This window comes from Oryctolagus cuniculus, chromosome 8 (assembly GCF_964237555.1).
Source record: "Oryctolagus cuniculus chromosome 8, mOryCun1.1, whole genome shotgun sequence".
NCBI classification, from domain to species: Eukaryota; Metazoa; Chordata; class Mammalia; order Lagomorpha; family Leporidae; genus Oryctolagus; species Oryctolagus cuniculus.
In genome coordinates this window covers 36,259,766-36,280,041 of record NC_091439.1, presented here as the reverse complement: position 1 = coordinate 36,280,041, position 20,276 = coordinate 36,259,766, and the positions used below count along the sequence as shown (strand labels likewise).

The following is a 20,276-nucleotide window of genomic DNA, read 5'->3' as shown; positions in this document are numbered from 1 at the left end:
AGTTAGTTCACCCAGGGGTCACACTCAATGCAGACAGAAACAGGATCCCCATGCTGCGCATAGCTGTCACATGCTGGCTGTCCACAGACAAGTATGGGAGGTGTGAAGTCAGATTGTGGTGAGTACTTTTCAAGGTGAGCTAGAGACTGCAGTGTGGGAAAGACGGTATGGTGATGAGACGATATCAAGGGGTGTTGACGTGGAAGGTGGATACACTTGGAAAGGACACCTAATGTAGCCTGGAGACTTGGGTTAACTTCCTGAGGAGTGTCAGAGGCTTCTGGAAGGATTCACAGGAGTTAGGGGTTCAGCAGGGGGTGGGGAGCAAGGCACTGCAAGACAGAGCTAGGAGATGACGTGGCAAATATGCCAGTATGCAAGCTGTCTGGAAGGCAACGGTGATGGCAAAGGGCACACAGGTGGGGTTTGGGCTGAGATGGTGACAGACCTTTGGTGCTGTCCCAAGACTTAAGAATTTATCTGCAAGGCTATTGGGGCCATTAAAAGGTTGAGAGTAGGAAGTGGCATGATTGAATTCCTATTTTGGAGAAATTACACTGGCAGCAGTGTGAAGGGTGCAATGGGAAGATCAGAGACAGGGAAAGGTTGTAGAAGGCAGGAGGAATGAAGAGAGAAGTGGCCAGTGTTGAGAAGATGTGCAGAGCTGAGGGAGGAGAGGCACCATGGGAGGACAGGGAAACTCAGGAGCCAGGGATCTCCTAGAAACCAAGGAGAGGGAGGTGGGCATGAACAAGTGAGGAAAAGAACCAAGCCTGCTTATGGTGGTGGCCAAGGATAGTTTGCCCACCAAGTGCCCATGAACTACTGACCAGTGGAGGGCAAGGACTGAAGGGTGAGAGCCTGCTCGCTTCTTTCCATGCAGCGAGTGTTTGGGAAACACTCCAACTCTTGGCCAATGACATGGGTCCATGATGCCTCTTGTTGATGATGATGCCCTGAGAGCTTTCACCGCAGAGACAGGCCAGCTTGTTTAAATCTGTTCTCAAATAATAAAACACAGGCAAAGCTACACCCTGCCAAAATCCTGCGCCGTGATCAAACCATGGACAAGTTCCATTGGGTCCTTTCAGACACCCTTTGTATTTCAAGTGGGCAGAAATGGGGAAGTAAAGACAAAACTTGCCTTCCGGTGATCCTCCTGTTGTTTTCTTACTGGTTTCTCTTCAGGTCCTCTGCTGCAGCCCCATGGTCCCAGTGATGTGCACTCAGCAGCGTGTGGGGTGACCTGCATGAGCCTCAGCATCTGGGAGCCACTGTCCTTCATTCCTGTGTGTTTTCCAGGCATAGGTAGAGGGCGACACAGCACTGGGATGCCGACTTTTCCCCTCCCCCACTCCCCACCTCATAGCAGAAGCATCGGAGTGTTTTGGAAGTTGGGTCTTGGTGTTCAAAACTCTCCCTGAACTCGGGGCTTCTGTGGCAGTCAGTGCCTTGGAGTGCAGATGAGAACATCTGCCTAGCCCACCTGCATTGACAACTTTCTTTTTTTTTTTTTTAACTTTTATTTAATGAATATAAATTTCCAAAGTACAGCTTATGGATTACAATGGCTTCCCCCCCATAACATCCCTCCAACCCGCAACCCTCCCTTTATCCACTCCCTCTCCCCTTCCATTCACATCAAGATTCATTTTCGTTTCTCTTTATATACAGAAGATCAGTTTAGCATACATTAAGTAAAGATTTCAACAGTTTGCTCCCACACAGAAACATAAAGTGAAAAATACTGTTTGAGTACTAGTTATAGCATTAAATCTCAATGTATAGCACACTAAGGACAAAGATCCTACATGAGGAGTAAGTGCACAGTGACTCCTGTTGTTGACTTAACAAATTGACACTCTTGTTTATGGCGTCAGTAATCACCCTAGACTCTTGTCATGAGCTGCCAAGGCTACGGAAGCCCCCTGAGTTCACTGACTCTGATCATATTTAGACAAGGCCATGGGCAAAGTGGAAGTTCTTTCCTCCCTTCAGAGAAAGGTACCTCCTTCTTTGATGACCCATTCTTTCCACTGGGATCTCACTCGTGGAGATCTTTCATTTAGGTTTTTTTTTCCCCCAGAGTGTCTTGGCTTTCCATGCCTGAAATACTCTCATGGGCATTTCAGCCGGATCCGCATGCCTTAAGGGCTGATTCTGAGGCCACAGTGCTGTTTAGGACATCTGCCATTCTATGGGTCTGCTGTGTATCTCACTTCCCATGTTGGATCATTCTCTCGCTTTTTTATTCTATCAGCTAGTATTTGCAGACACTATTTTTGTTTATGTGATCCCTTTGGTTCTTAGTCCTATCATTACAATCAATTGTGAACAGAAATTGATCACTGGGACTAGTGAGATGGCATTGGTACATGCCACCTCGATGGGATTGAATTCGAATCCCCTGGTATGTTTCTAACTCTACCGTTTGAGGTAAGTCAGCTTGAGCATGTCCCGAATTGCACATCTCTTCCCTCTCTTATTCCCACTCTTATATTTAACAGCGATCACTTTTCAGTTAAGTTTCAGCACTTAAGAATTGTGTATTGATTACAGTATTCAACCAAAAGTATTAAGTAGAACAAACAAAAAAATACTAAGAGGAATAACATATTAAGCTGCTCATCAACAGTCAGGGTGAGGGCTCAGTTAGTTGTCACCTATCAAGGAGAACAAGTGGTATTTGTCCCTTTGGGATTGGCTTATTTCACTCAACATAATGTTTTCCAAATTCCTAACAGGGATCACTTTTCAGTTAAAAATTAGACACCTAAGAATAATTGTGTGTTAATTACAGAGTTCAACCAATGGTACTAGAACAAAAAAAATACTAAAATGGATAAAGTATTACATTGTACATCAACCGTCAGGACAAGAGCTGATCAAGTCACTGTTTCTCATAGTGTCCATTTCACTTCAACAATCAATCCAACATCTACAGCCAACTCATATTTGATCAAGGATCCAAACCAATCCCTGAAGTAAGGACAGTCTATTCAATAAATGGTGCTGGGAAAATTGGATTTCCACGTGCAGAATCATGAAGCAAGACCCCTACCTTTCACCTTACACAAAAATTCACTCAACATGGATTAAAGACTTAAATCTACGACCTGACACCATCAAATTATTAGAGAGCTTTGGAAAAACCCTGCAAGATATAGGTACCGGCAATGACTTCTTGGAAAACACCCCAGAAGCACAGGCAGTCAAAGCCAAAATTAGCATTTGGGATTGCATCAAATTGAGAAGTTTCTGTACTGCAAAAGAAACAGTCAGGAAAGTGAAGAGACAACCAACAGAATGGGAAAATATATTTGCAAACTATGCAACTGATAAAGGGTTGATAACCAGAATCTACAAAGAAATCAAGAAACTCCACAAGATCAAAACCAACAACCCACTTAAGAGATGGGCCAAGGACCTCAATAGACATTTTTCAAAAGAGGAAATCCAAATGGCCAACAGACACATGAAAAAATGTTCAAGATCACTAGCCATCAGGGAAATGCAAATCAAAACCACAATGAGGTTCCACCTCACCCCAGTTAGAATGGCTCACATTCAGAAATCTACCAACAACAGATGCTGGAGAGGATGTGGGGAAAAAGGGACACTAACCCACTGTTGGTGGGAATGCAAACTGGTTAAGCCACTATGGAAGTCAGTCTGGAGATTCCTCAGAAACTTGAATATAACCCTACCATTCAACCCAGCCATCCCACTCCTTGGAATTTACCCAAAGGAAATGAAATTGGCAAACACAAAAGCTGTCTGCACATTAATGTTTATTGCAGCTCAATTCACAATAGCTAAGACCTGGAACCAACCCAAATGCCCATCAACAGTAGACTGGATAAAGAAATTATGGGACATGTACTCTATAGAATACTATACAGCAGTCAAAAAAAACCAGTCATTTGCAACAAGATGGAGGAATTTGGAAAACATCATGCTGAGTGAATTAAGCCAGTCCCAAAGGGACAAATATCATATGTTCTCCCTGATCGGCGAAAACTAACTGAGCACCAAAGGGGAAACTTGTTGAAGTGCATTGACAACTTTCTAATAAACCCATCAGCAAAACCATTTTTGCATCATGAAGATCAGGGACACACTGGTGTCTGCTGTTTGTCAATGCTTGGTCAAAAACTCAAGAATTCAGGGGTTTCCTCCCACCCTCTCCCCCATCTTCTTGCAGCGATTTAAAGCACCTACAAAGGAGACATTCCAAGGGGGAGCTGTGGCTAAGGGCTGTCCATAGAACTCAGAGGTCTTGCATTGTGAAGTTCAGGGACCCTCCTGGCATTTACAAAGGCCAAAATAACAAATGTGTTCTCCTCACTTCCTGGAATTGTTGTAAAGGAAATGGACGCCGTCAGAGGCATCTTTCTCCATGTTCTCTGTAGGGTCATTTTTCAGCTGAGAGTAAGACACATGCTTGAAGAAGCTTCAAGTAATTCTCATTTGCCCAGCTCATCTTCAGTAAATCTGGGGACTGGCTGTAGATAAAGATAGGGCAGCCCTGGCTGAGCTCCCAGCTGACTGAGCAACCTGCCAGCCCTGTGAGCGAGCTGCCTTAGGGCCAGATCCTCTAGCCCAGTGGGGTCACCCCAGTCGACAGCTAGTGCCACAGGCTCAGGGACAGCAGGTTCCCACTGAACCCTGCTCAAATTGCAGATTTCTGAAGAAAATAATTAATTTGTTGCTTTAAAAATATTTAAGCGACAAAGAATAATTGTGTTTATTTGTGAGGCACAATGTGATGCTTTGATAAATATATCCATTATGGAGTGAATAATTCAAGCTAAGTAGCATATCTTTCACCAATACAATTTTCTTTTAGTGATATGAACATTTAGAACCTGCTCTCTTAGCAGTTTCTGAGAACACAATATGTTGCTGTTGACTGTAGTCACCACGCTGTACAACGCACCTCCGGAACTTCCTTCTCCTGTCTGGTTGACACTTTGTACCATTTAACCAACATCCTCCCTCTCACCCTCTCAGGCTTTGGTAGCCACCATTCTACTCCACTTCTGCTCATTCAACTAGTTCAGATCTCACATAAAAGTGAGATCACTTGGTATCTGCCCTTTGGTGTCTGGCTTATTTCACCTACCATAATGTCCTCCGCATTCATCTATGTCGTAAGTAACAGAATCTGTTTCCCTGTTTTTAAAGGCTGAATAGTATTCCACTGTGTATATCAGGCAGCTTTGAAATTTTCTTAGAAAGTGGTATTAAAGACAAGTTCTTTTGGTTAAAAACATTTTGAAATTCATGCATGGGAGGGGGTATTCAAAACATTCATGGAAACTGAGTATTATGAGAAAAAGCTATGTGTGGATTTCAAATTCATTTGCAGCAGAGTAAGATTTTCTTTTAATTCCATCTTTCTCCCTTCCTTCCTTTTTTCTTTTTTTTTTTTTTTTTTTTTTTTTTTTTTTTTTTTTTGACAGGCAGAGTGGACAGTGAGAGAGAGAGAGACAGAGAGAAAGGTCTTCTTTTGCCGTTGTTTCACCCTCCAATGGCCACCACAGCTGGCGCGCTGTGGCCGGCGCACCGCGCTGATTCGAAGGCAGGAGCCAGGTGCTTCTCCTCGTCTCCCATGGGGTGCAGGGCCCAAGCACTTGGGCCATCCTCCACTGCCTTCCCAGGCCACAGCACAGAGCTGGCCTGGAAGAGGAGCAACCAGGACAGAATCCGGCGCCCCGACCGGGACTAGAACCCGGTGTGCCGGCGCCGCTAGGTGGAGGATTAGCCTATTGAGCTGTGGCGCCGGCGTTAATTCCATTTTTCTATGAGCCTTGTGAGGGACCCTCATGCATACCATATCTTCTTTGCCTGTTCATCCATTGCTGGACACTTAGACTGATTCTCTATCTTGGCTGTTGTGAATAGTGCTGCAATAAACATGGGAATGCAAATGTATCTTCAACATATAGATTCCTTTTCCTCTGGATATGTACCCAGAAGTGGGATTGCTGGATCAGATGGTAGCTCTGTTAGTAGTGTTTTGAGGAAACTCCATACTATTGATGATTGTTTTGAAGCTTTGCATTTTGGGGAGTTTGCTGTGTAGCAATATATAATCAGAGCGCCTGATTTCTAGGAGACCATGCTCCCGGTTTTCTTCCTGCGTCATTGTCATTGTTTCTTTCTCTCTTTTAATACTTCCTCCTCTGCCTTTGGTTTTTTCACTTGTTGTTATGCAGTATTTTAGTCACACACAAAATGCACAGTGAAGTATAATGGAATTCCCTGTAGATTTCACCCAGCTTAAAGATTTATCTATTCAGCACCTCATTTCATTCATGCTCCTGCCTACTTTTACCCCACCTTACAAGGCTACCTCCGAAAGTTCATGGAAAAATAAAATTGTGTTTTAAAAATGTTATTTATTTATTTTATTTGAGAGGCAGAGAGAGCAACAGAGAGAGTGCTCCCATCTGCTGAGTCACTCCCAAATGCCCACAACAGCTGAGACTGGCAGGAGCCCAATTACTTGAGCCATCACCACTGCTTTGGAGACAGCACATTAGCAGGGAGCTGATAAGAGAGCTAAAACTTGAACTCAAGCACTCCGATATGGGATGTGGGTATCTCACATTGGCATTTTAACATCTGGGCCAAACACTTACCCCAAATGACCTTTTAATTCTATTTTCCTGTGAACTTTTCAAAGTATCTATTAAGATAATTGTGAGGATTAAGTGACTTACATATGCACAATGCTTAGAGCAGTGCTTGCATTTATAGAATGGTTGGGTTTGATACTGCATCTCCAGTGCAGAGCTCTTGTCTCCAAACCACCCTCAGACTTTCATAAACCTGGGTGATATCTACTTGGACTCATAACTAAATATTTTTCATACACTGATGATTCCTAAATTTAATTTCTGCACTAGAATTGTGGCTCAAAGCATGAATTCTGCTTCTTACATGCTTGGGTTCAAGTCATGCTCTTCTGACAACTACTTCCCTTGGCCTCAAATATGTTACTCTGAGTGGCTCAGTTTCTTCAGTATTATTATTGTTATTATTATTTTTATTTGACAGGTAGAGTTATAGACAGGGAGAGAGAGAGACAGAGAGAAAGGTCTTCCTTCCGTTGGTTCACTCCCCAAATTGGCGCACTGTGCCAATCCGAAGCCAGGAGCCAGGTGCTTCCTCCTGGTCTCCCATGTGGGTGCAGGGCCCAAGCACTTGGGCCATCCTCCACTGCACTCCCGGGCCACAGCAGAGAGCTGGACTGGAAGAGGAGCAACCAGGACTAAAACCTGGTGCCCATATGGGATGCTGGCGCCGCAGGCGGGGGATTAACCAAGTGAGCCATGGCGCCGGCCCCGGCTCAGTTTCTTAATCTGTGAAATAAGAGGAGATATTTCCTACTACCTTTTGGGGCTGTTGTGAAGATTAAATGACTTACATACGTAAAAAGCTTAGAACAGTGCCCCCATGTATACAACAGTTTGGTTTGTGACTGCATCTCTAGGCCAGGCCTCTTGCCTGAACTCCAGGCTTGTATATACAACCGCTTATTTGGCATTCTTACTTAGATGTCATATGGACATCTCAAGCATATTATTCTAAAACCAAACTCCCGATCTCCCCACTGAGTCTCTTTGCATCTCCTCTGCCAGCTCCTATCTCAGTTAATGGCATCTTCATCTGGTTATTTTTTAGCATTATCCTTGACTTTTCTTTTGCTTTCATATCTCACAACAAATTCTGTTGGCTCCATTTTCAAAATTATAGCTAGAGCCACTGATAATTATGACCTCTGTAGAAACCACTCTTATCTCTTGCCTATAAAATTGCAAGAGTTTCCTAACTGGTCAGCTTGCTTTCACCTTCTCTCTCCCTGCATTCTCTCCCTCTCCCTCAAAAATCTATCCCCAACTCAACAGAGTAGTCCTTTAAAAAGACTTAAGTCAGATTCTCTCACTCTTGTTTTAGAAACCCTCCAATGCCTTCTCATTTGATTCAAGGAGAACATAAAAGTTTCTACAACACTCTCTGATTCCATCTCTGTCTGTACTCTTAGCTGGGCTTTTCTCTGCTCCTTAGACATACTGTGGGGGCGGCGGCAGTGGGGGGGGGGTGGTGTCCCACCTTACATCTTTGCAATTCAGCCACCCATTTTCTTAAAATTCTCTTTGCTCAGATCTTCATGGTAAGCTCTCGCCCTTGTCTGGGCATAATGTTATATTTTCTCATTTAATGGCCATTCTGCTTGATGAGCTTCAATTCTTGTTAACATTCCATTCCCAACTTCAACAGTTGCACAGTTCTCTGTTGCCTTTTTTTTTTTCTTAATGTTTATCACCTTCGAGCATACTTCATACTGTTCTCACTTGGTTTGCATGCCATTTGTTCTTTGTCTCCTTCTCCTAAAATGTAAGCTTCTTCAGGGCATTTTTGTTTTGTTTACTGCTGAATCCCAAACATCTAAGACAGTGCCTGGTGCACAGTAGATACATAGACAGAGAGACAGGGAGATAGAAGGTAGAGGGATCTATCTGTGTTTCAGAAAGATCACACAGGAAGCCATACAGAGGATAGTTTGGAGGTAAGGAAGAATGGAAACCACTGAGATCTGCATAATAATCTTTGCAAGAAGTGATGAGATAGTTTGAGCTAGAAAAGAGACAAAAAGGGAACTGAACAGGAATTTTTTGGTTGACGTAGTGGAAGTGGATGAGAGTTTGGTCATGGGAGATAGAGAGAGAGTGAGAGAGGGAGAAAGAGAGAGCGAGCGAAAATTATCAGTGATGGCTTTCAGATTTCTGGTGTGGGACATTGAAGGGGATGTCACATGCAACAAATTTTAAAAAAGCAGAAGTTGTTTTAGATATGTAGCAAATGGGGGCGTATCATGTTGGAACAGTATAGAAAAAAATACAGGCCCAAATTAGGAAGGAATCTTTAAGCTCTTAATTGCAACTTTAAAAACTGCATTTCAGTTATTGTATGTGAGTAGTCTTATCTATTTAGATTGCCACCTCATTTTAAAAAATGTTCGTTTCTTCCACTGACAGTGCTGAACTAATAGCAGGACTCTGAGAAATAGTTGCGATTGATTGATAGCCTGAAGCGTATTTTAAGTAAAGAAGCTTAGCTACCCCCTCCCCCACACTTGCTAGAATTATAGCTATGACACACTGCTAGATGATCCCCAAGTATTATCTGCTTCTTCCGGGGTAGTAGAATTGAACCTGGACACATGACCACTTATCTAGAAACTATGTTTTCTAGGTATCCTTGAAGTTAGAAGGGGCCTTGTATGCTGGGGTCAGACAGGGCAATGATAGTGGAAGCCATTTGCTGGCCTTTCCAGACCTCAGCCTTAAAGCAACAGAAATCTGCTCCCTGTCTGTCTGGCTCCTCACTCCCGAAGTGAAGCAGGGCTCTTCTGTGACCCAGCTTTGAACATGCAGATGAAATAAAATGCTCTAGTGGATGGCAGAATAGGCTGACTGGACTGTTTGGGAGACTAAAGGTCTGACTTCTTTAAACTTCAGTCTTTTGTTACAAAAACTTAGCCTTCATTTTGGCTAATACAATAGGTAAACTCAACCGGTGCCTTTGTTTTTTTTTTCTGTGTCCCCAGTTACTCAAAGAAAATGTAAATACATTCAATAGAGAAATTCTTACAACATTGATAAATCGTTCTCCTGGTTCTGCTCTTTGCATTGGTAAATGTGTTCTCTAAATGTGGTAAGGACCCACAGAAGCAGAGTGAGCACTCAAGGTAGGTTAATCTGAGGGTACTTTTAAAAGTTAATGGAAATGCAGCTGGCACCATGGCTCATTTGGTTAATCCTCTGCCTGTGGTGCAGGCACCCTGGGTTCTAGTCCCGGCTGCTCCTCTTCCAGTCCAGCTCTCTGCTGTGGCCTGGGAAGGCAGTGGAGGATGGCCCAAGTGCTTGGGTCCCTGCACCTGCATGGGAGACGGGAGGAAGTACCCAGCTCCTGGCTTCAGATTGGCGCAGTGCCAGCTGTAGCGGCCATTTGGGGCCAATGGAAGGAAGACCTTTCTCTCTGTCTCTCTCTCACTGTCTAACTCTGGCAAAAAAAAAAAAAAAAAATGGAAATGCAATTAAAACTTGTATATTTTAGTGCAAAAAAAATTTTTTTTTTGACAGGTAGAGTTATAGACAGAGAGAAAGGTCTTCCTTCTGTTGGTCCAACCCTTTCCTCCCTCTCCAAATGGCCGCTACAGCTGGCGCTGCGCTTTTCCGAAACCAGGAGCCAGGTGCTTCTCCTGGTCTCCCATGTGGGTGCAGGGCCCAAGCACCTGGGCCATCCTCCACTGCACTCCCGGGCCACAGCAGAGAGCTGGACTGGAAGAGGAGCAACCAGGACTAGAACCCGGTGCCCACATGGGATGCTGGTGCTGCAGGCGGGGGATTAACCAAGTAAGCCATGGTGCTGGCCCTGCAAAAAATATTTTTTAAATCCATGCAAATGAAGGATCTTCAAAGAGTTCCTGTAAAATTCATATCATGCAAAAAGTACGCATGGATTTCAAATTTTTGGGACAAAATAAACATCTTTTAATTTTGTTTTTTCACAGATGTATTGAAGTGCCCTCACACTTTGCTGTTCACTGCAGGTTAGTAATTGGACACTGATAGTCTTAACTTCTCCTCATCACGTCAAATTATTTTTTTCATAGTTTCCATTAATCCCTATCTTGAACCTTTTTAAAATTCTTATTTTATAGCCTATTTCAGATTATTTTACTATCTTAACTATTTAAAGGAGCTAATCCTCCCATTTTTTTGTGTCTGTGACTCTCTCTCTCTCTCTCTCTGTGGCCTATTTCTGCACGTGCTTTGCTGATTTATCTTTAATGGAATGTTTTTTTCCTACTGTCTGTGTGCCTCGGGTATAATTTGGACCAATTTTTAATGTTAATTTCTAGCACTGTTTATGCATAAATTCGAACTCCTAGCCTGAACTGAGCATAGACCCGAGTTTTTTTTATTTTTCACCCAAAATCTCTGGGAAGAAACGTATTTCCTTGTTTCTTTGTCACACCCTTGGGCTGCTAAGTAGACATTTTAGTCCCTTTCACTGTAGGTGTTTAGCTTCGTGCCTATAAACCCTATTTAGGAGTCTTCCCTGCCTCCTACGAGCCTGTGGCCACATGTTATGAACTCTTCAGTACTAGAACTCTAATACATAGCAGACTTGGGTCTACTGTTAGTCCAGTTCCCTTCCTGGATCAATTTTATCACTTCACTTTTATGTTTCCTTTTCATTTCTGATACCTAGGATAGCCTTTCTTTCAAGCTCAACTGTGTAAAAAACACTGTTGGTCATATTTTGTAGGTCATGTTTAGTTTATAAGACAAAGGGGACTGTGCATTAGCTTAGTTGGTCACAGTGGGAGCCTGCAAGATCTTGAAGTATTTTTCAATATTTATTTGGTGGAAAAGCTGAGACCTCAATAAAACTGGGGGCAAAAACCTGACGTAAAAGAACAACTGAGATTTTTTTTTTTCTTATTCACTGGCTTATTCCCAGTACCTCAAACAAGACACAGCACATGGTGATCACTCAAAACGATATGTGTTGAATGAATGCATGCTGGGCAGTACGGCTCAGCCTGTCCTAAGCAATCCAGCTCAAGATCTAAATTTGCAGACCTTACCCTGCGAGGCAAGAGCCCTGTGGTCATCCAAACCTCACTCCCTTGTCAGCTATCAAACCATTCTTTTGCACCAAGTATACACCGTGGGAGGAGATCTGATGAGTATATTTTTCTGCATTCCAGGTGATGTTTCTAGTGAAATTTGAGTCTCCACCCTCACCCTCCAATGTCATAGCGCCTACTAGAGGCCCGAGTCACAGGCCCCTGCCCAGTTGGCCTGAGACTTGCCCATCTCTGAATGGAAGAAATCATCACTTTTCCAAATCTTTGTCCATGCACAGTTCCAGGAAAAGAGGATTAGTTTATAGTCAGCAGGTTTAGTGCTCTCTGTGTGATGGTAAGAGCTAATCAAGACACTTCCCACTAGGCATTTAGGGGATTTCTGGAAACCCTGAAATAAAAAAGGGATTAAACTCGTCCTAAAAACTTCTTGCAACCTGAGAGTGTGGCAACCACCTATGCACTGAAGGTGCCAGAGTTCTCTTACTCTCACCTGTAGGAGGGCCTCTTGCCTCCGATGACCCCCAGTACTCAGAAAAATATACAAGCCAACATATTCTACATATGTGTTTTACAGGTCATAAACCGTGAGACAGATCTGGATTTATTCCTTGCTTCTAACACTGACCTGCTTCATTCCTGCAAAGCCACTGGATGTCTTGGAATCTCCGTTCTCTCACCATGAAGTGAGGATGATAATACTCATTTTATGAGGGTGGCTTTGAAAAGTAAATAATATAATGGCTGTGAAACACTTAGCACAGTACCTTGCACAGAATAAATAACACATTTAGTTACTTCTATTTGTCCTCCCTCTCCAGTCCGAGGAAGTTACAATATAGGGACAAATATTATGTGACGCTTCTTTTTAAGCCAGTGAATCTCACTTTTCTAGAACTCAAGCTTGTTTCTGAGAGTTAGCTATACACCGAAGCTTTTATAAATCAACTCCATTTTAAATGGACACAGGAACTTTCTGACAGAATCCCTTCCCTGAAAATCATTGCGGGTTTGGCATCCTGCTCAGCCTGGCTGGGGCCAGGGGAGCTGAACCCTAATGACATGCAGATGTACCATTGTTCCGTGGAAATCATGTCTGGCTCCAGATGGGGATTAGGAAGAAGAAGTGATGATTCTTTTTGAGGAAGATGGGAATTCTGGCCCAGTGAGCTGGGCGGTGAGGAGGGAGAGTGAGAGATGAGGAGTTTGGAGGGGGTGTGTGTGTGTGTGTGTGTGTGAGAGAGAGAGAGAGAGAGAGGAATTCAGGTTAAGGGAAAAGAACTCTGGATCAACAAAAAGCCTACTGGAAGAACATTAAAAACACACAAGGAAAAGAAAAAACAGACAAGGGAAAGCTAGACAGGAAATATCCAGGATAATAGCTGTCATCATTAAAACTCCCATTTGTTAAGCACCTGTTATATGACAGGCCCAAGGCTGGATCCTTTACCAAGATTAACTTATCCTCCGACTTCCCATTGAATTGTATATTGTCACCTCCATTATTGATGACAAAACTGAAGCTCCAGAATATTGTAATTACTTGGTTACTAAGCAGCAAAGCCAGATTTGGGGTTCAGAATCCAATGCCCGTGTTTCTCCCATGAGGTGTTGACTCCTCGGGGAAGAGGATAAGCAGCCAGGGCCAGGAGGAGGTCTTGCTCTGATAATGCTGGTGACATCCGGGCTGAGAAAAGAATGGGTTTTTACCCAGCACTTAGGACAGAAGACCTAAGTAATGAAGAACTAACGATGGGTACTCTTCCTCACATGGGAGACAGATTAGTGGCCAGCTTGCTACAGATTCTTCAGTGTGGAGTTTGGAGATGGGAACAGTTCACTCATTGCAAAAGTAATAAATCCTTGTCTTTGATCCCTCAAAAGCTGACTGAAGAAAGTTACCCAAAACACATAGCAGGAACCTACCTAATCGTCACGAGTTCTCTATCTCATCACAGAGGTTTGCTATGAAGGAATCCTGTGGGGGAACTCCTTAAGACATGTAGGTAATATCCTCTCACCAATTCATCTTTTCTGCTAGTCTGACTTTTCATTTATTAGATTTCTTGACAGTAAACTGAAACCTTAAAGAATGGATTTTAAAATATTTTGGAAATGACCTATTTATTCTGAATTATAGTCAACACCGTGAAACCACAGCATTGGGAAGATTTTTGGACATCCAATAATGATTTGACTTGCTACTGAAAATAAAATGTTATTTAAAAACATTTTTATCTATCATTTTATTTTCAAAACTTTAAATGAATTGCCATTCTACAGTTGACAGTTTTTGCTCTGGTAAACGTAATACATATGACAATACTTCAAAAAGTTTTGGAAAACATGTAATTAAAAGAAAGGTTTATTTTAGTGCAATTTTGAAATCATGCCTTTTTTCAAAATACACATTTTCCATGAACTTTTCTTTTTTTTTCTTTTTTTTCTTTTTGACAGGCAGAGTGGACAGTGAGAGAGAGAGACAGAGAGAAAGGTCTTCCTTTTGCCGTTGGTTCACCCTCCAATGGCCGCCATGGCCGGCGCACTGCGGCCGGCGCACCGCGCTGATCCGAAGGCAGGAGCCAGGTGCTTCTCCCATGGGGTGCAGGGCCCAAGCACTTGAGCCATCCTCCACTGCACTCCCGGGCCACAGCAGAGAGCTGGACTGGAAGAGGAGCAACCAGGACAGAATCCGGCGCCCCGACCGGGACTAGAACCCGGTGTGCTGGTGCTGCAAGGCGGAGGATTAGCCTATTGAGCTGCGGTGCCAGCTCCATGAACTTTTAAAAAATATTTATTTATTCATTTATTTGAAAGGCAGAGTGACAGAGGGAATTGGAGAGATGGAGAAAAAAGAGAGAAGAGAGATAGAGTATGAGAGAGAGAGAGAGAGAGAGAGAGAGAGAGAGATCTTCTATCTGCTGGTTCACTCCTCAAATGGCAACAGTTAAGTCTGGGCTAAGCTGGTACCAGGTGCCAGGAGCTTCATCTGGGTCTCCCACATGGGTAGCAGGAGCTCAAGTACTTGGGCCATCTTCTACTGCCTTACCAGACACATTAGCAGGGAGTTGGAAGGGAAGCCGAGCAGCCAGGATTCATTCAGATATGAGATGTCAGTGGCCCAAGTGGGGGCTTAATCCTGTGCCATGATGAAGACCCCTTCCATGAACTTTTTGAAGACCTCTCATCAGCATGAATTTCAACATTTTGGAACCAAAGTCAATTTACCTTTTAATTCCAGTGTCAGTGAACTTTCTGAAGACCCTCATACTTAATCACAAAGAATGCCACTGAGTGGTAACAGTGGTGCTGGGGTTATGATTATGTTTTAATTTGTTTTGTGCTGAAAGGCATGACCATTTACAGAGCTGTCCCATAAAACCTGTCATGTTCCAGTCACCTCACGTTATCAGCATCCTCCTGGAGGAATAAGCAGTGTTTTTTTTTTTTCCCAGTTCACACTGTGCAATCTCTTCCCCATGTGTGTGAACTTTGCAAGATGTCAAGTACCCCATTAAAATGAATGGAGCTTTTGAGGGGCTCCTGCAAACCCTCTAATGATCTTCCCTTTTGAACAAACAGCATTTTATTGTGCGAATTAGAAAAACAACACAGAGTCTGGCATAAAGAGGATGGAAACCTGGCACTACGCCACAAAAGAACTTGAACCTCGGTCTTGGGCCTCAGGGGACATCCAAGTATCGCAACAGAATCATTATTTGAGTTGCATGGGAACCCTGGTGGATCAGGGAACCCTTTCTAATATGGAGCTGGGCGCGAAGTCCTATCCAGAGGGGAACTGAGAATAATCACTGTATTCACTGTTGGGCCTTACCCCTCATTTCCTCGGTAGCATTAAGACCCACTTTGGTCAGGAGGACTGCGTGTGGGAAAATCCCTCTGCAGCAGCTGCTGTTAGCCCTCATGGGATGGGTGTCACCACTCCTTGCTGCTGCTGCTATGTTGGGTTCTTTGCAGCAGCATTCTCACTGTACTCTAAAGCAGAGTGTCTTGATGATAGAAGTTTCTTTAGAGACTTCAACATCCTTTTCAAGAGCCCTCTTCTAGCTGCCTGTGCAGATGGCTGCCTCAACCGGAGCCTGAATGAATTTGTCTTTCTGGCCTGCCCTAGGCTTTTAGAGGCTGTATGAGGAGTGGATCATCCATGTGATCCCGTGTGAGAAGGCAGTATGATTTATGAAAGATCTAATTTTTAGACAGAGCTCCCAGGGTAGAGCTGGTCTGGGGCTCACTGATTTCCATAGCTTTCTGACTCTATAAAAGATGGCCTCTAAGGCCATCATGTGGGTTTTTGAAATTTCTATTTACGGGTATCTCTTTCAATTTGAGTATATTGTCTTTATTTTTGTTTTAGACAGCAAATGATATGGGCAAACAGCATACCTTTCATGCTATAAAATTATAAGTTGATTAAATCTATCAACTGAAGCTTAGTTTCCATGAACTGTTGACAATGATGGTGGAACCAGGATTCCAGGCTGGTTCAGGAAGGTGATGGACTCATCGGCTTTTCTTGAGCTTAAAGGGAGTTGCAGACAGAGCAGTATCTTTATAGCTCCCTGTTTCTTCTTCTTGTTCTTGTTCTTGTTCTTGTTCTTCTTCTTTTTTTTTTTTTTTTTTTTTTTTTTTTTTTTTTTTTTTTTACAGGCAGAGTGGACAGTGAGAGAGAGAGACAGAGAGAAAGGTCTTCCTTTGCCGTTGGTTCACCCTCCAATGGCCGCCATGACTGGCATGCTGCAGCTGGCGCACTGCGCTGATCCTATGGCAGGAGCCAAGTGCTTCTCCTGGTCTCCCATGGGGTGCAGGGCCCAAGTACTTGGGCCATCCTCCACTGCACTCCCTGGCCACAGCAGAGAGCTGGCCTGGAAGAGGGGCAACCGGGACAGAATCCGGCGCCCCGACCGGAACTAGAACCCGGTGTGCTGGTGCCGCTAAGTGGAGGATTAGCCTATTGAGCCACGGCACTGGCCCCCTGTTTCTTAATATGTTGACTACTTACAGGTGTATGGCAACCACAGGAGAGACCAAGAGAGGCAGCACATCTGCTGCTTTGTGTTTTCTGTTCAAACTGTGTCCTGATAAAGGTTTATTCTGTGTTTGAATGTACCCCCTGAAGTTCTTCTGTTGGGAACTTGATGTCCAAGGCATCAATTGAGAGGTGGTACCTGTAATACATGATCAGGTCATGATGTTTCACACTCACAAATAGATTAACACCATATGGCAGGAATGAGTTTGGTATTATGGGAGTTTTTCTGATAAAGGGATGCATCCTGCTTCTCACTCACCATCTTTCTCCCTCCATGTGTGCCTTCCACCATGTTGTAATGTGACAAGAAGGTCCTGTTCAGATGTAACCCCTCGATCTTGGACTCCCAGGTCTCCAGAAGTGTGCACCAAATAGACGTCTGCTGTTTATAAATTATCTGGTGTGTGGCATTCTGTTATAGCAGCATAACTTGCTCTGAGTCAGCTCACCTGTAACAAAAAGCAGAATGTCAGGAGTTATTCCATGACTCCTATGCGGCAGAAATGGGTGAACCAAAAGATCAGACCTAGAAGTTCACAATAAAAGAGATACTGCTCAATCTCTATTAGACCCCCTCATGTCTTGGCCTCTCTCTAATCGCCTGTTTCTCAGCCACTTGCACCTTCTGCTTCTTCTCTGTTTCCCCCTTTTTTCTCAAGTTTGGATTTGACATCTCAGGCACTCAATTCCTCCTTTGCCTCACCTACGCAGGCCTTGGTGACTCACCTTCCCAGACCATTGACTGTCTCCTCAAAGAGGTGACACAGTTGGCCTAGATCCTCCTTGTTCTTTACCCTACACGCAGATGGGTATCTCCAAATTGAATCCAGGCTGATTCCTCCGACATTTCTTGGAAAGAGGAGCCCTTGACCAGAGCAGAGACCTGGAGACAAAAACACATTTCTAATGGATGCTGAAGGGTCCTGTTGTGTTTGGGGCCCACCTACCCGTCTGCCCCCACCACCTTTGTGCCTCAGAAATCTATTTCTTCTAGGCATGCTTCAGCCTCCCTCACAACTGCAAAGAGAAAAAAAAATCTCTAGTTGGGAGAGAGCATTTCAGCTGGTGGAGATAGCAGGAAGACAGGGATAGAAATGAGACCAAGAAGGTGTGCGTGGTGAGCTGGTTTGGCCAGAACTTGTGTTTCCAAAGTTGGGGAGCTCAAGAAAGAGGAAGAGAAAAGAGGAAAAGAGGGGAGAGCATGAAAGACCATTATCAAAGAATTTGAATCTGGTAATTAAAAAACATTAAAGATAGTTTCAAGACACTAGGTACTAGTATTGTCCTATATTGCGATTTCTGATCAGAATCTCATCCCTGTATTCTTCCCGAACCTCAGAATAAACTAAAAAAAAAGTCCTGCCTAGATGATTTCCCATTATTTTTTCTCTCCTGTCTGTGAGCAGCATGGATGAAAGAATTCTGTGATTGACTGAGGTTCATGTCTGACCACTGGGCCATGGCAACAGATACTGAGCACCACCATTGGTTGACATATAAGAAATTTAGTAGGGGTTAGGTTTAGTGTGGAGTTTTTGTTTTTCTCTGTACTAAGAGCCCTGCAATCCCCATGGTTATCTCCCCGGAGTGATATAAAATGCCCTGAGCCTGTGAGAATTCTCAGCCTTTAGAAATCCTCATCTCGCTCGCTCTCACCTGGAGAATTGGTTTTCTGGCTGAGAAAATGCTCCTTCCTTTCACTGAACAGTGAACTGGGAGTCTCTAAATGGAGTGGAGGGAGATGGAAGTGAGGCAGGAAGGATTTGCCTTTCTGTCCCTCAGGAAAATCGAGCGGATTAGCATCCAATTCTTTGGAACCTATAGTTTCAGGGTATATTTGAGAGAGAAAAAAGCATTCCTTGGTTTTTGTGACCTACTTAAACATTCTGTGCAAAGTGTAATCATTTGAGGTTTTCTAAGAAAAGAACAAACCTCTAAATATAATCCCAACAGGTAGCTCACCTGACGACAAAGCTCACCCTGCTGCAGAGACGGTTTCTCTGGAAATGGTCAACCCCCTCCCTGGTCATTACTGGTTCCACCTGCTGCTACACCTTATTTCACGCTCTCTCTTGCTGCCAAGACTATCGGCCTTTTTCCAGACTTCCTACTCAGGGGCACATACATCCTACTCCTCCCACCTGGAAAATTCTGCTCATTTCTCCTCAAGCTCTCTTCCCACCTGCCTTCAAAATTCAGCCCCAGACCACTTCACAGGGATTATCTCCATGCCAGCTTTTCCACTGTGCCCTTTCTCCAGGCCTTGCACCTGCCTAGCAGTTATCATGTCCAGCTCTGAGGCAGCGACAGCAGAAAATGCAGACACATGCTTTTTGCCCAGTGGTAGGGATGGATATGTGCCAGGCCACCCCTACTCTGCCACTCAGGTTACATGACAAGCACCTCCCACTTGCCAGCAGAGCTGATGGTGTGGGCCAACCATGGAACAGCATGAAGCTCAGCTCTATTGACCAGATGCAACCTGCAGCAAGCAATGCATGGTTTTACTCATTGCTGCCCTTGCTCTTTATGCACATTAGAGTTGCATTTTTTTCTCCCTGGTGGCTAGTGCTCCTGTGGACTTGGCCTATGAATATCTTAAGGAATGTTGCATCATTGAAAGATACAGTAAAGGCAGCTAATAAGGGGCAGTGCTGTGGTGTGGTAGGTACAGTCCCTGCCTGCGACCCAGGAATCCCATATGGGCACCGGCTCGAGTCCTGGCTGCTCCACTTCTCATTCAGCTCCCTGCTAATGGCCTGGGAAAAGCAACAAAAAAATGGCTCAAGGGTATGGGCCCCTGCCACCCCAATGGGAGACCCGGATGAAGATCCTGGCTCCTGGCTTTGGCCTGGCCTAGAACTTGCTACCATGGCCATCCAGGGAGTGAATCAGTGGATGGAAGTTATCTATCTTTCTGTCTCTCCCTCTCTCTGTAACTCTTTCTAAATAAATAAATATTTTATAAAATGAAAAAAACAGCTAATAATTATTGATGAGTTACAAGGTCTGAGACATTCTTTTAAGCACTGTATTTACATTGACTCAATTAATCCTTGCAATTATACCATGGGGTAGGCATCAGCCGATTTTATGGATGGGCAATTTAAAGCACAGAGAGGTCAAGTTACTCTAACAACACCATAGAGCTAGCAAATGCCAAAGCCCAAGTTCTCGATCCTCAGCCTATGCTCATTCTAGGCTGTGGAGTCATACAAGACACGCAATACTTAATGAGCGCTGACTGTGCTCATGAAGTCATTCAATCATCATCTGATGGTATATTTGACTTGAAAGAGTGACAGAGACAAACTTAGAGACCTTGCTCTGGGTAAGATGAGGTCATGAAATTAAGGGACCTGGGACTCTCCAGAGGTTGACAGGAGTCTTTGTGCTTTGCCTCCTAGCCCAGATCTCACTCTCCAGGCTGGCAGCGAGAACGAACAGGCAGAGCTGCTCAGTCCACGTTGTGTGTTCTTAGTGTTCCAGGTGCCAGGCAGAATCCTCATGGTGTGTTGTTGTCCTTCTGGGATTTGCTGTCCTATGGCATAGCTTTAG

General features: G+C 44.0%; 1 long non-coding RNA gene across 1 annotated transcript; it reads left to right on the top strand.

Moving 5' to 3' along the window:
• Positions 1 to 5,004: 5,004 nt before the first annotated feature.
• Positions 5,005 to 13,802, top strand: LOC127483319 (uncharacterized). The gene is made up of 4 exons (XR_007909513.2): positions 5,005 to 5,153; positions 10,586 to 10,624; positions 12,246 to 12,354; positions 13,553 to 13,802. It is a non-coding gene; the product is annotated as an uncharacterized lncRNA (long non-coding RNA).
• Positions 13,803 to 20,276: the final 6,474 nt, after the last annotated feature.